The 16,553-nt window shown below is 39.7% G+C and overlaps 1 protein-coding gene across 5 annotated transcripts in view; it reads right to left on the bottom strand.

The window, feature by feature from the left end:
- MPPED2 (metallophosphoesterase domain containing 2) overlaps nucleotides 1–16,553 on the bottom strand; it is a 106,254-nt gene that overhangs the window by 32,552 nt on the left and 57,149 nt on the right. The window lies entirely within an intron of this gene.

The raw sequence follows: 16,553 nt of genomic DNA, 5'->3' as shown, positions 1-16,553 counted from the left end.
AATTAATTGCAAAAATAACTTAGGCTTGACCCAGCCCATCTGTAAAAAAGGAAGAACTCTTTCCCAAAGAGCACCATTTATTTCTATCTGCTCCTGAGGTTTTTCTCTCAGCAGTACTCTCTGCCTGATCTTTGTGCAGCTGCTCTGCAGTTCCCACCTCAGCCCTGTTTCACCCCAGCCCTGTTTATCCACCTTATCAGCTCAGGAAGAAATTTCAGCAAAACTCTTCCTCTGGTCACCGATACCTCTGGGAACAGAACCCATTAAGATATTTGTGACCCCCCACTCATGCTATTTTAACTGTCTGTTGTACAGGAAGGAACTGATAAAAATAGGATTACAATGCCCTTATAGATGAACTAGCAGGAGGCTTGATTGTGATTGATGCCTGAATAAATATACAATAACAGGCCCTACATTTCAACACGGCTTTTGATAGAAGGTAAGAAGCAGGGTCGGTTTTCACTGCCTGGACTGCAGGACTCTTTGCTCAAATACCTGCTAAGTGCCTTTCATTGAAGATTGAATCTTCTACTTCTAGTCTGACTTTAAATAAAGAGCAGGAGGTGGTTATTAGTAGGTAGGAATGAATATTTGTATTATTTTGTGAGGTACAAAGGTGCATTTCTTCCCACAGGTGCTCACGTGTGGCCCACCCTAAATTCCTTTGAAGTCTCAGTATCTTCCCCACAGATAATCAGCGCCAAGGTGGGTGTATTTTAAAAATACAAAGCATCATAGCAGCTGTGTGGGGGAAAAAATGGGCTGGAATTGGAGCTCTGGATGGAGAGAGGAAGGCTAGGGTTGTCCATGTCTTTGTCAACTCATCTCTGCCTTGGGAGAAGTTTTCAGCAGTCAATCAGGCTTAGTCCAGGGAAAAGTTTCTGCAGGAAGGACACATGAGCCCACCATTGCTGGGGTTGAACAGCACCAGGAGAGCACATTATTTCTGTGTCAGCTTTCCCTGACTCCATTTACTGCACTACACACTGAAGCCTGTCTGAATTCTTCCAATCTTTCTCAATAAACTAATTCTTAATGAGTGATGCATTTACCACCCAAACCAGAAACTTCAGGAAGTAAACTCAAGAGCACAGTTTTTATTAACCTTCCTCTTTTGGGGAAGATGGCTTCAAGTGTCCTGAAATCACACGTTATCAGCTCCCACTTCAAGTAACACAGCTATCTATTCCACTTCAACAGTATCTCAAATACGCCCCTTCTTATCCTGCAAAAAATAGACACCTACTTAGCTTTCCAGTGCCATGATCCAGCCAAGTACCCCAGCAAGTACACAGACTTCAAGCGGGCAAACACTCCTCTGACTCCTTTGAAATCATTAAAGGAGGAAAGGCTTCCATTTGGCTCAGGACCTTGCTGGATCACCTCACTAAAAATAAGTTAACAATACTTGGCACTTCCAAAGTGTTTCATGTGCTGAAACCCCCGTCTAAAAGACAATCATAACTGTTACTAGCCTTATTTTGTAGGTGGAGAAATTAAACAAAGAATCCAGTTATTTCCTGCACTTTCCACAGTGAGACAGTGCTGGAGCTGGACTCCCCCTCCCTGCTCCCACCCTTCTGGCACCCACATGTTTCTCCTAACTGAAGGCACAGTCACAGCATGCACAGCAGCTGCCTAGCAGTCTGCAAACAAACTTTTCAAAAGTTCATTCCACCTCTTACTACACTCTGTACCAATTAGTGCACATCACACACTAAAATTAGTCCAATGCCCCTGCAATGAGCAGGGACACCCTCAACAGGTTGCTCAGGGTCCCATCCAAACTAGGTTTGAATATTTCCAGAGATGCCACATCTCTGGGCAACCTGTACTAATGTTTCACTACACTCCAAGGGCCATCACTCACTACTGATCATTAGCAGATCTTACTGAAGTACTAATTCTGTTCTGAAGGCATCTTTCAACAAGACAGTAAATCCTGTTTTGGTGTACCTGACATTAGAACTCCATCAAGCACCTGAACCCCAAACCAAAGCACTTGAAGCAACAAGATGCAAAGCATTTACCCAGTATAAACTTGGCCAGTTCAAAATTTGGAGCATGCACTTGCTAAATGTACTCTGGAGAATGAAATAGAGTTCCAGCTGGCCTGGAGGAAATTGTGTTGAGGGGTAATATGGCAGAACTCAGACCCAGTATCACTGTGGAACTGAGATTAAGCTGTGCTCCACCTACCTTCCTCTCAGTTTCAGTGGTGTTTAAATGCTTGCAGGGTAACATCAAAATCACTGTTTAAAGTCATCGATTGCAGCATCTCACTGCTCAGGGAAAAAGTAGAAATCCTGGCTCCAAGTGGTCAGTGATGCCTGAGCACAGCAGCACTGTGACTTTGTTCTGACTGCAGAGCTGCCCAGCCCCAACCAGTGCCAAGTGCTCTGGTTTTGTGCTGCTGTACAGCTCTGGATTAGCACAGACCTAAATCAGGCCTGTGACTCAGATTTTAACACCTTTTCTTATCCCAGATATGATGATTCAGTGGTGATTTGCCGAGCATGCCATTCCAACCACGGTGGGATTAACAAGTTCACCACACTACGATTTATAGAGTAAAAATGGGGTTTTGCATAGAGCTTGTAAAATCAAGCCAAAGATAGTAAGAGAAGGTGAAATGTCACAAGATTGATTTCATTCAATTGCTGGATGGCACAACTTGTTATACAAGTTTATATTTATGCACACAATGAAGTAGTGAGGTGCAAAATTTTTCTTACTCCACTTTAAATATCTTTGAATTCAAACTAAATACAAATTCAATACGCTATTAAACAAATGATACATATCCCCAAGTTGGACAGCAAGAAGGCACTTAACCCATGTTGAACTTAAGCAAACAGATAAATCTTACAAATTTCACAAGGATGAAAGTGTGCACTTAAAATTAAGACCAGAGTTTACTATTGCTTTTTGCACATACATAAAATTTCAACTAGACATGTGTATACTTACGTATATATATATAAATTTAAAAATAACAAAATGACAACTGCAGACAAGCAACAGACAATTCAAATTGTCAATAAGACAATTCAAATACTAACAGAACAATTCCATCTATAGTAGTTTTGTATTTAATGTCAAATCCTGGAGAAGCAGTGAGGAACAGATCAGTACACTGTGAATTACAGAGCAATACTGAGATTGTCTCCTAGTAAGTCTAAATGCAGCACAGAATAAAATTATGGTGTAACTGGGGTGGGGGGGTGGGTGGGGGTGGAGGAGGTGTAATTGCTCTAAGAAAGGAGAATTATAGCTACTCAGCTGCCAAGATCTCAAAGTGCTCCAAAACCACAGCTCTATTTCACTACATTTAATTTTTGTACACATATTAAATTCAGCCAAGTCAGTAGATTAAAATAATATAGTGATTGTATCAACCCAGACTTTGGCAAAATGTGACACAATCCCTTTTTAAACCCTAAAATTGGCTTGCTTATGAGGACTATCACATGGCTGAATAGTGGCTAAAGGGCTATAAATAAATAGGTTGCAGCAGTACTTCAAGGGAGGTGCTAGCAGATTGCCACAGGGATTGGAATTAAGATCAGTTTTATTTAACATCTTTATTAATGATCTGGAAGAACGGGTAAACAGTGCATTAATTAAATTCACAGATTTCAATATAGTGAGAAGTGTTATAAACATGACAGTAGGGAAAGAAATTATGCCAAAGGAGGTTACAAACACTGAGATAAGTAAGAAAAGGGGATTCCTTCTGAAACAAATGCAAGCAAATACATCTGAAGAGAATTGAAAACCACAAATAAGCAGCGAGAGGAAGAAACCCAAACCTGTTAAGATAAAATAAAAGACTCAGGGGCAGCAGCTGTCAGCAATTTATGCATGAGCTTGCAACATGAATGGGGAAAAGAATAAAATGATCTGGGCTACACACGTGGTTGTACCACGACTTTACAAGATGATGCAAGCCTAGAATTTCTGCAGAAAGCAGTGAAACACAGTCACCATCCTTCACCACTGTTCCAAGCAGCTATGGATCTCCCCTCATCACACAGTGACAAAATTCTGCAGTTTGGTTCTAAGCCTTTGGTGAAAATTGGAAAAAAAGTAAAACAGCTCAGACAATCAACCAACCCCAAACCAACACCCTAGAATATCAGACACATCACCAGAAATAACGAAGAGGAACAGAGAAAAATCTGAAAGGACTAACAAAAACTGAAGGTATAAAATAAATGACACAAGATTAGAAAAGTAACACCATGAAGAGTACAAGAAATATTTAGGCTCATCACAGATAACACAATTTGGATTTTTTTTTTTTAAATAAGCATAGGAAACACATAAGTGGAATATTAGTTCCCATTAATAACATCTTCACCACAGTGAGGTACAATCTCAAAAATAATTAACTGAAACTGCTTTTCTTCATTCATCAAAACTGGACATAATATTCAAAAATATAGTGTAGCAGACAATCCTGAAATAGCAGAATGATTTAATAGGTCTTTTCCAGCTCTAACTTCTATGATTCCTTAAGAGACAGTAAGCAGAGAGACAACCCTCTACAAAATTAAATCACTGGGATCCAACTGGAGAATGAAAATTAAATCACAGCAAAGTATTTTCTTCTCTGTAAGCATTAGCATTAATCACATGCAAAAGTAAAATATTAGTTAATTTGATTCTCTGTGCCTTCCAGACTCTGGTCGAAATGAATCAATGCAGGAAGACTGATTTCTCTGATAATTGGGGAGATGGTAAGGAGGGAGGAAAAAAGAAGTTAGGAGGGGGGAAGAAAAGGTAGAAATAGCCAGTGAAAATGAAATTACCAAAAGGGATTTCACTACAGAAAACCATGTTAGAGCACCTATTTTTTCTCTATTCCTAATAATAACAGCATATGTAAAATTTCACAGTGGTGTTTTGAAGAAGTGTTATCTAAGCATGGCTAGAACTGGGATAAGTCACCTTGGACAGTACAAAGTGTCCAGGGTACTAATCCAGGTGACCAAAAGCCGTGTCCCCACAACCATGGTGTCACCCAGGAGGTGTCACCACCACTTAAAGCTGCTCCTTAGGCCACAAAAAGGCCAGACTGGACAAAAGCAGAGCCTAACCAAGCCCTTTGTAGCTGGGAGCAGGCAGCACAAAGCCTTTCCAATTAGCAGCTCGATGAAGGCACAAAGCTGTAAGGAACCAACAAGAATTCACGTGCAGATGTCACTGGACATCAAGCCTGGGCCAGTTTTGCAAAGGCTGGTAATTTCAGCTTGTGTGCTGGAGAAATTAATGCATGTGCCATGGGAATAGAGAAAAAATGGGCAGGAGCACAGTGAGAGGCGAGCAGAGCAGCTGAGACAAACCCTGCTGCCTTGGGGCCAGTGTTTATTCCAGACAGACAGCAGTTCTTTAGTTCAGTGACAGACTTTATTGAGCTAACATAACAAAAACTTACGAAAAAAAAAAAAAAAAAAAAAAGCCTAAGGAACAATATAGAAAAAAATAACTAGGGATCTGGTTTGTTTCTTTTGATATGCTTTAAAATATGTACTTTCCTCCTACATGCATTTATTTAATTAGAAGAATAAATCATTACATTTTTATAGTTAGTAGTTTCTTCTACAATGAAACTAAGTTAGTTTCTCACTACACATGCTGTTTATTGTTCAGGTATTATGGTAAGTTCTAATAATTGAAGTGTTACAAACAGTTCAGTTTGGGGTTCTCTATTTTTTTTCTATTAAACCAGCTCTCAGACTATTCTTTTGTTTATATATATATGTATGTATATTTCACAAAAAAATATCTCTGGCTTGCCACCCATCCTACCTCTTTTGTATTGCAGAAAAAACGCTCTCTTAAATGACCCTCTGAATGTTAAGGGACTACACCTATCCCTCAAATTCTACAAAGAGTTTAAAACTTAGTCCCACCTGTGAGCAAAATTTGAAATTTAAACCTAACACTTAAAACTGGGCCGGTTCTTCACATTCAAAACACAGGTAACCAGTGGTTCTGCTGTGACAGGAGCTGTCCTGCAACATACAGCCACAAATGTCACTTTGCAATTTTCTATAGGACTGCAATTATTTCCCTCTATTTTCCCCCTCCTAAAGCAACAAAATCAAGATGTGAAAACAAAGAAAGTGCAGTAGACACCTCACTGATTTCACTGCCATTTAAGACAACCCCAGCAGCTCTGTGCTGTGGGCTGATGAGGAAAGCACATTAAGCACTTGCAACAGAACATCCAAGTAGACCTGTTTTGCAGCCTGATTAATAGAAACAACCTCTGAGGACTAATCACAAGTCAAGCCCTGTTTTGTAGATTAATAGAACAAAGGCACAAGAGAATAGGGAAGGTTACAGGACTGGAATATAAATAAGAAAAGGTGTACATTCTAGACAGACTGACTGTTAGTAATTATCAGCTCAAGGCACATCCTTACAGCTAGGTCTCGCTGTCGTGTGCTAGAACAGCTCATTTCCACATCAACCATCAGTCTGTGTATCTCTGAATATTCTATCTCCAGAATCAACAAAACAACAACAAAATACAGTAATTTCACGATTATAAGCCGCACTGAGTATAAGCCGCACTTCCGGGTGTTGGCAAACATTTCGTTCTTTGTCCATACACAAGCCACACCTGACAATAAGCCGCACGTTACAATACAGAGTGTGATAAAAGGTATCTATTCTATCACCATCTGTTGAGGGTGGGGGCAGTGATCCTTATCTCCACGGCAGATATTCTGCTAATGGGCCATCCATTGAAACCAGGCAGGGCATTGTTCTTTATCTTTTCACAACCCATCCTTCCTCCAGCCAGTCATTTTCTGCTAATGGCCATTGAGTCCCACTGTGGGACTGATAAAATTACTGCATCCCATTGGAAGTTGCTCCAGCCAGGAGGAAGAGCCCAACATTTCTTACCAAGGTAAAAACAGAGGTTTTGGGACACTAAGGGAGCCCCTTTCTCCACTGGACTCCAGAGGAAAACCGGATTTCTCCACATCACCACTGGACCTCCAGAAGGAAACTGTACCTTGTACAGGAGCACTGCTCTGACTGAGCCACATCTGTCACTGCAGGAGGATGCAGCCACCATTTAATGGGACTGCTACCAACACCCTGCCTGATGGGGTGTCAGGCTGTACTCTGACTTTGTCAGGGTTTGGAGTTTGTTTCTTTGTAGTATTGTATTTCTATTTTAATTTCCCTAGCAAAGAGCTGTTATTCCTAATTCCCATATTTTTGCCTGAAAGCCCCTTGATTTCAAAATTATAATAATTTGGAGGGAGGGGGTTTACATTCTCCATTTCAAAGAGAAGTTCCTGCCTTTCTCAGCACACACCTGTCCTCCAAACTAGAACAGCAACTTTTTGTTCTTTGTCCATATATAAGCCGCACCTGATTATAAGCCGCACTTTGGGTTCGGACCAAAATTTTAGTCAAAATGGTGCGGCTTATAATCGTGAAATTACTGTATTCCTCTGAAACAAATCACACCTTCATCTCAGTCTTTCAGGGTCACTTGAATTTCTAGGTTGATATTAGGTGATTCTAAAGTTTGTAGCAACTATGCTTTTCAGCTATACATATGTGGATCAGAAACACAATACTGGCATGGAGGGAACTGACTGTTACACAAACCCTGCAATATGGGAGCAGATGCTACAGCCCAGCAGAGATGCCACATACCCCATCTGGCCCCACAAGGAGCTGTGTAGAGTGATCTATACTTGGTTTACTCTGTCATTTTCCAAATGTTCCACCTCTATATGTGCAGCAATATAAGCTCTTGAACCCTGTAAATCTAGGAGTTTACAAAAAAAGATCTGCAGGTTAGGCAGTTGAAGATAATCTTCCTAAAAATTGCACTTAGCAGGTTTCTCAAGACACACGAAACTTATGTTATATGCGTAAATAGAAGAAGGAGCCAAACATACTCAAAACTGAAAAAAAACAATTCAGGTAGCCATAACTCGAGATTACAGTGTTTTAGGGCATCCCATGTTGAAATGGAAACACTTCAGGACTACAGCTTTCAGACTAGCAACTCAGGTTGCCTTTCTCCCTTTTCTTGTAGTGCAGGTCATGGAAGTGTCCCAAGCAGCCCAGATGGAACACCAAGAGAAGTGTTAAAGAGAACACCTTTCTTGAAATATATTACATTCCCAGTTTTGCCAACAAGATGCATTAAAATCTGTGCCAGGAAAAGGAGACTGAAAGACAACCTTCTCTCTTACATAAAGCTTACTTTATATATCACTTATATAAAATTGGAGGCAATACACAACCATAAATATCTTCTCAAGGTATAAACCAATAAACCTGACTCAAGAGAATTAATACAGTTAGCAGCTGCAGATATCTGCTTTTGTCATTGGGACACAGTGATTCCTGTATGTACACAAATAAACTGGCTTTCTGAAGAACCGGACCCCACAACCTTCCTGCTAGCTCTACCCATCCTACAAATGCTGCCAAAGCAGCAAAACTGAAGGTGAGAGTTCTCCAGAAGCAGAGGAGAGACAGGCTGGCAGATCTGCAGATACTAAACCCAAGTACTTGCTTACTTGCAAAATAAATACAATGGCAGAGTTGTCAGATGATTTCAAATCACCACGAGTGCACTTCCTGGGAAGCATTATTCCCTTTGTCAAAACAGCCATGGGCACAGGGTCAGTATGGAAGGCAAACAGCCAAGCACATCTGTTAAGGAACATTCTATTTAGTGTTTATCTGAAATGCTGAAGAGGAGCACAGAACTGAGCAACTCCCAGTGATTTCTCCCAGGTATGCTGTGCACACAGACTGGAAAATGATGTCCTTGTCTGTGCAATATTAACTGGAGAGGCAGCAAGGTGCTGTGGCTTGTGAGACCTCCTGAACTCACTGAGGATCTGTGCAGCTCAGGCACATCTGTGAAGGAACAAGGATAAGCTGTTGGCATCCTCCTGCTTGCAAACAACTGCTTAAGCCTTCTCTGTGTGCACATCACAGATGTAGCTCTCAGCCACAGTGAGATTTTGATATTTAGCTAGTGGTGTTAGAAATGTCAGCAATCCTCATATTTTCCACATACACAAACCATAATATAGACCAGCACCTAAATGTTTTAGAGGTGGTTATAAATACCCGTGGGTCTCATTGATTTTCAACTGAACCCATGAGTGTTGACCACTTCTGAAATAAGGTGCCAGATCTATTCTACTGAACAGATTCTCATGAAAATCTGATGAATGTAGTTGTCACTCTTGACCTTTACGTCTATGCTCAGATTCACAATCAGTGGTCTCTTATTTAAAGTGCATGTGCAAGTTTTGCTTTATTTCATAGCTTCTGTGAATTACTTTCAGCATTTTATACACATCAGGGTAAAGTTAGCATTCTGATCAATAAGTATTAGATAAATATGACCCAAATCATCTGGAAGACAGTAATAAGGAATCTTACCCTTCACTGGGAGGTAACAAAATATAGGCACTTACTTTTTGACTTACTTTGGATTTAAAGAAAATAAAAAATAATTGCTTCTCCATTTCTATTCAGCATCACACCATGTGAGCTTTATTGTCAGTGATAATTCTTCCACATTTTTTCCTGTTTGTCCGGAATAGATGAACTGTGAAACAAATCACTTGTAGATTGCATCTGCTTCACATACCCAGCCACCTTCTTCCCTGTTACCTCCTCCATCCTAATTTCATTCATTTCACTTCCCAGGGAGTTGGGCTCCATCGCATGGAGTGGTTGCTTCAGAAGGCAAACACTGTAAACATCAAACATCATCTCCCCTTTCCTTAGTTTTTATATCTGAGCTGTCATATGGTATGGCATATTCCTTTGGTAAGTGTGGCTCAGCTGTCCCAGCTGTGTCCCTTTCCAAAATCTTGCACAGCCTACTGATGGAGGGGAGGGATGTTGGAGAAAACAGTGCTGATGCTGTAGCCAAAACACAGGTGTGTTATCAACACCTTTCCAGCTCCCAATGCAGAGCACAGCACTGGGAGGAAACAAGCTCCAGCTCAGCCAGACCCAACACAAATTGCCTGGGCCTTCCACGGATACAGCCCATGCCTGACCTCCCTGCCCTGCAGCAAAGTCTTGCCATCCCAGCCAGTTCCTCAGTGCAGTCCTGGCACCTCTGGCTCACCAGCTCTTCAGAGAGCCCTGATCCTTTCTGTGCCATGCTCCAAGCAGCCAGGCCCTGACTGCACTCACCCACATATCCTCCAACAGGCTTCTTTGCCTGTCGTTCAAAGCATCCACCTGCTTCCTAATTCTTCTTGCTCAGGGCATAGGGGAAATGAAGCAATTAAAGTAATGAGGCTTGAAGAGCACCATGTAATGCAAAATTCACTCTGATGTCAGCTTGTCAAAGCTGAAGCCCCTCTCTTACTTCTCCACTCTCCTACCGTGAAGGTGGCTGTCCTAGAGTGAAGTATTTTTTTCAGTTAACCTTAACAGCATGGTATTTTCAGCTTTGTCTTTCTTCCCTTCTGTACCAGACCACCACAAAGAGGTATGGTGCATGTGCAGGTGAAAGGAAATGGAAAAGCAGGAGTCCTGAAGTGCAGAAGCTGCACAGGAGAACTTATTCAAGCAAACATCAACACACTGCAAGGAGTCCAGCCCTGTACAGAACAGCCTATCTCCAGATTTGGGTTAAGTCTTGCCTTAACTCCTCTTTCCCAGCTCCCATTCTTTAAGGGGCTTCAAACCCCCTCCCAAGACAAAGTCTGATGCTGCAGAATTAAAACTGCCAGGAGTTTTGTATTATTCTGTGTCCTACTCTTGGTAACTCCTCAGGGGGTGTGAATGCTTTCAGCCTGTCCCTTGCACACAAATGCCACAGTGACCACTGTGTTATTCCAGTGTCCAGCTAAGGGAAAGAAAACTGCTTGTTCCTGGGAAATAAAAACACACCAACCAAAGCAAAACTACAGATATGAGCACAACTTGTCGATCAAAATGTCCTTCTTGTTGAGCAAACCATACTTCAAACCTATAAATGAGGCCACCATAAATAATCTGCGCTCTAACACCACAGCTCGTGCTCATTCTGGCTCTCTGCCTTTTTGCACAGCAAAAAACTGAACTACAGGAAAATGGAGCAACAATTAGAGACTCAGAGCAGATTTCCACAACTATTTGTTTGTGCAGATGTGGAAGAATTCAAAGCCCTGTTTCTACACTAGGAAAGATTCGAAAGAGCTAGAAGAGCTACCATTTTGTGTCTCGTTCAACTGGCTAGAATTCCACTCACAAATAGGCACAGTTTATTTGTTAACATTAGCAATGAATACTCCAAAGTTCTTATTCTTGCTGAAGTCAAGCCTGAAGAAAAGATCTAGACTTCATGATCTGTCCCAGTGCCATGAGGCAAAGAATTAAATAGGGTAGGTTTGCACTAAGGTATTAAAAATTACTTAGTAGTGAGTGTATTTAAAATAACAAACATCCCACTCTTTATTTTTAAAAAATGGGGAAAAAAAACAAAAAAAGGAAAAAAGAAAGAAAGCTTTTAAAAGTAAACAGGACAATTTTTTACTTGGAAGTGAATCTGATATCAAGGAGACCAAAAAAAAAAATCAGCTACATTCCCAACAAGGCAAAAAATGTAAACAAACTGCTGCAATTCTAGACCAGGGGGAATTCATTCTTCGATTCTAAACCGAGAGACCTGGCGGACAAATGCCAAGAAAAATGAAACAGAAGCCTGCACCTTTAAACACAACCACGCTGCAGTGGTGGTGTGTTTGTTTAACATACAGACAGGAGACTTCAGTCTTTGCCAATAATTTTATCAGTTGGTGACTTGTACTGCATAAATACCAGAATTCCTGAAAAACTGGTGCAACACACCCAGTCGTATCCAGTCTCCCCTGGTTTCCTCACCACTAAATAGCAAAGAAGAACTTTATTGCTGAATAGTCCAATTTCTATCCCTCCTTTTTTTAGACACAAGCTAATTGCCAACTAAGACCATGAAAATAAAAGAAATGAGATCCATTCCAAACCATCAGTGTATCTGAATCCCATCATGTGAGTTGCCAATTGGTTTTCCAGTCCTCACGCTCAATATCTGCTGTTAATTTGCTTGCTATTTCAAGAACTTGAAGACTGTCAGCAAAATCCATGATGCATTACAAAACTTATAATTGGAAAGGAAAAAAATCCCTCTGTCACTTTTCTGACAGGATAAACAGAGAGTCTGAAAACACTGATCAGAAGAAGGCAGAAGTACTAACTTGTAAATGAAGCAGAGAGAGAAACAGAGTTAGAGAAATTATTTTAAACTGATGTATAATCATTTGATGAAACCCCAAATCTTACACTGGGCCAAAAAGAAAAGGAAAATATTTCAGAAAACATTATTTTAAAGGAGATGGCTGAACCTGTCTCTGCATTCTTAAGGTTGCATTATCTATGCCAATTAAAACTTTGCTTCTGAAAAAGTTACGGCACTTCCTCTAGAGTTACTAAAAAAAGCAAATGAAAGCCTTGGCTCCACAGACGTGAGTGATAGTGAGCTGTTTGTTCTTGACCTCTGGATCACCCTACAGATCAAATTCTTGGACATAGGAAAAACCCACTAGTATTCATTAAAAGCAACTGGGAGGCCAGCTTTGTGCTTCTGTTCTTGAGACCTGAGCAAGCTACAACTTGACAAACGCGCAGGATATTGCTGAACAATGCTGCTGTTCCTGTCAGGAGGGAAGAGCTTTATTCCCAGTTTCATTCAGGATGAATTAATTTTCATCATAATGATGCAAATCACAGATTTCAGTCATTATTTAAATAATTGATTGTCATCTTTTACGTTCATGGTACTTTTCAGTTATCCCCATAAAGCTGATTCTGTTAACCACTAACATAGATAGATTTATACTGATTTAGCCTTTACACTACATATTTCTTCCTTCAAAAAGATACATATATCTCCAGTTATCTAAACAAATATATAGTCTGAAAGTCCCAGATCTCCAGCTTTACTTCTCATTCTGTTAGATAGGAGTGGAATTTGCTCACTCACATTTATAGCTAAAAATAATGTAAAGGATTGCTTTGTTAGATTATTTTACACTTACAGCTTTTAACATTTTTAGTGAAATTTTTATGCAGAACAGAATTTAAAATCCATAAATAAGCCTATTGCTTCGATATTCATAAAACTAAAAATCATGAATTTCAATGCACACAAAATAAAGTACATCAGAATACTTTTTCCTTCCGACTACTTTTCTCCTTCAAACAAGCAAAAAACCTCGAAAGTTACCTACAGAGTTGATCAGCAGAACAAAATAAAACAGTGAAAATTATTCTCCCTGAACAATTGTTTCTGTCTAAATGTGGTTTAAACAAATTCTGGCTCCAGTTAACTGCAGTTCTCTGGTGGTTTGAATGCTTTTAAAGCTTCATTAGGAAACACACATTGTGAGAATATTTGTATCCAAACGTCTACAGCATACTATGGTAAATTCAGCCCTTAGCATGGATGAACAATTTCAAATATAATTTTAAAAAACAACACGTATTTTAAAATAACATTTGAATTTAAGTAAAGCTTACACGAATTCACTTATGCATATTTAGCACCCAAAGCTGCAGTAAAAACAGACTGTCTCTCCTTACCCTTTCACAGATCCATCAGTATGAGTTATGATTATGTTTACTTCACAGAGGGAGTTTTAAGATTTAAAAATTCATAAATCCATCACTGGTTTTATTTTCTGTCCTGTTTAATAAGAAACCTCAATCTCAAATTTCCCAAGGAGAAAATGTTTTTACTAGAATCTTACAGATTTTTTTACTGCATAAGCTATCAATTATTTTCCCACCAAACAAGCCAGGTTCATAGGGCAAAGTCAGAAGGAAGAGAAAGGAGAGGAATGTTTTTGTGGATTGTTATCTGTAGACCAAATGGAAAATCTTCAGCCATTTTGTTCCTTCAAGGTACATCAAAGAATCTCCTGTTTAAGGTGTGAAAATGTCAGTTACATTCTTCACCTCAGAAAATGAGCACAGCTCTGAATGTGATTTATGTCCCACCCTTGCACTTTTCTCTTTTAGAGGCTGATACTCTTCTTTTCAACTTCCCTCCAGCTAATGCCATTTAATACTCTCAGAGCCATCAGGCTAAATTCAAATTTTCTGCTCCTTAGAGGCTGTTGTTATGCACCACCGCACATTCCAATTGCAAATACACATGAATGCTCCCATGTTATTTTTTTTCTCACAAATTCTGCTAAATTGTAAGTTAGGAGGCACTACTTGAATTCTCTTTGGTCTTTAGAAAGCTTTTAGATGTACCATGAGTAATAACACGTAATGAATATGAACTGGTATTTCTTTTCGGTATTTACACTGAGTTGGCAATTTACATTTTCTAGATAGATGACTTTTAGCCAGCCTTCCCAGTACTCTGGCAATTACTTCTTAGAAACCCCTGACAGGTTGAAACCTCCAGAATTACATCTGTTATTCTTGGTTTGATCCCTCTTTTTAAAATTAAAATCAACAGCTTTATCAGCAAATGAAATTTCTTATTTTCCCCCTCTAGAAATACTTACAAAACTGTGCATAAATTGAATGTGCCAACTTATCAAATGTTAGGGTTGGTACACCTTCTGGGTTAATGACCAGTGTTCCATTTCTGTGACAGAACTAATTGGGGTAAGGAGGCCATAAATATATACAAAACCCTACAAATTCTCTTCCTCTGGGGTAATCTGAAGATTTATAGGAATAGAGCAAAATGTGATTGGAGGGGAGAGAGTATAAAAATTTAAGAAGTGGTAAAATGCTTGTCTTATCATTCTGTCCCATTTTCCAGGCACATGACAAAATTGGAGAAGATTTTTCTAATATCTGATGGGACTTTTCCTTCCTCTGAAAGACAGGTTAAAATACAAAAAAAAACCCTAGTAAATTTTCACATAAAAAAAAAAATAGAGGGTGGGAGAGGTAGAAAATGCATGGACAATACCTCATTTCTGCTCTGAACACAGACTGGCTGATTGATCAAAACACTGTATTGAAAATGGCAGCCTCAACTCCACACGAACAGTTGCTCAAAACATGATTTGACAACAATTTTTCACAGCTAAACTCAAATAAAGTATCATTCAAGAGAGAGGAGTCCACACTTGTCTCGAGCTCAGTGTCAATTTCTAACAATCTAGCTTCTTGTATCATGCATCCTAATTGGAAAAATCCAGTTATCAATGGAAAGATTAATTCAGGTTTGTCTTCCCTGGCTAAGTCAGGATACATACGCCATTCACTTTTTACAGCTAAGACAACTCAGTGCCTTGATGTGATGTCCCTTAATATTCCAGAACAAACATTCTAAATCCATGTGTACACCTGCAAATTGAAAGAACTTCTAAATGCAGCTGGAGACAAAAGAATGACAGATTCCCATTATAGATTTGGGAAGGAAAAGAAGAGAAAAAAGAACATGACATATTGCCAGTGCATATAAATACAGATGCAACAGTGCATCACATGGTTCTCCCTTTCAGAATACCAAACTGTGCCTCCTCCAAACTTGGATTCTGTGTTCTCCAGGTCTCTCCAGCAGTGCTTATATGCTCCCTTATGTGCCCTGCCTTCTGTGCTGCTATTACAAAAAAATTACTTTGAAATGTCTTGAGGAGATGATTCCTAACCTGAATTAAGATCATCTTTCCCAATTTGCTGATATTGCAGGATTTAGAGCATTACTTTTTTTTTTTTTTTTAGCTAAGCAGCGTCAGGCTGATTTAAACTAGTAGCTAAAGGCTATGACTTAAATTAAAAGATTAGTAGCTCAAGTCAAGAATGTGAGGTACAGAGCTAGATCACAGTTTTCTAGCCAGTAGTAATGCACACAATTTGACCAGGAAAAAGCATTGCCAGAAACATCAACATGTGTGGTGTCACATTAATCACCAGGGTCTGCAGGCCAAGACAACAAAGCTGAGATGAAGGGGAAAATTCCTAATGCATCTATGGGCTTGTCCCATTTCCTGGTTCAACCCCTCTCATCCCTCCTTCCTCTCCTACTTTCACCTCTAAAGCAAGCCTGACATCAAAAATAAGTTGTAAGCTTATAATAAGCCCTTCTTATAGGTGTGCATAAATTAGCATCTCAGTACTTCTGCTGACAATTGAGAATGCCAAGCAACAGAATGATTATCACCATCACTCAAGTTCAGGTCTCTGGTAAAGCCTGAAAGGATTGTGGCTGTTCTTAGCATGAGAATTTAGAACAAGTGCTACCCAAGGCTCCACAGAAAGATGTCAGGAATCACAATTAAATGACATGTAGAAAAAACAAGGAAGAATCTCCTTAGCACAAAACTGGGCAGCAAGCTTTTCTCCATGACATGCTTGACACATGGATGGAATGAGACCAAAACTGGATTGAAATTTTGTTATCAGAATTTTACAAGCAAAAGAAACCAATGCCTAGAACTGATCAAAAATAAGGCTTAAAGCACCTGCTGCCTTGTGCCCTTATGCTGTGTGGGTGTTAAATGCCACCACACTAATCTATTAGCACAGCTGAT

Source organism: Catharus ustulatus, chromosome 6 (assembly GCF_009819885.2).
Source record: "Catharus ustulatus isolate bCatUst1 chromosome 6, bCatUst1.pri.v2, whole genome shotgun sequence".
Taxonomy (NCBI): domain Eukaryota; kingdom Metazoa; phylum Chordata; class Aves; order Passeriformes; family Turdidae; genus Catharus; species Catharus ustulatus.
This window is presented reverse-complemented; position numbering and strand designations above follow the sequence as displayed.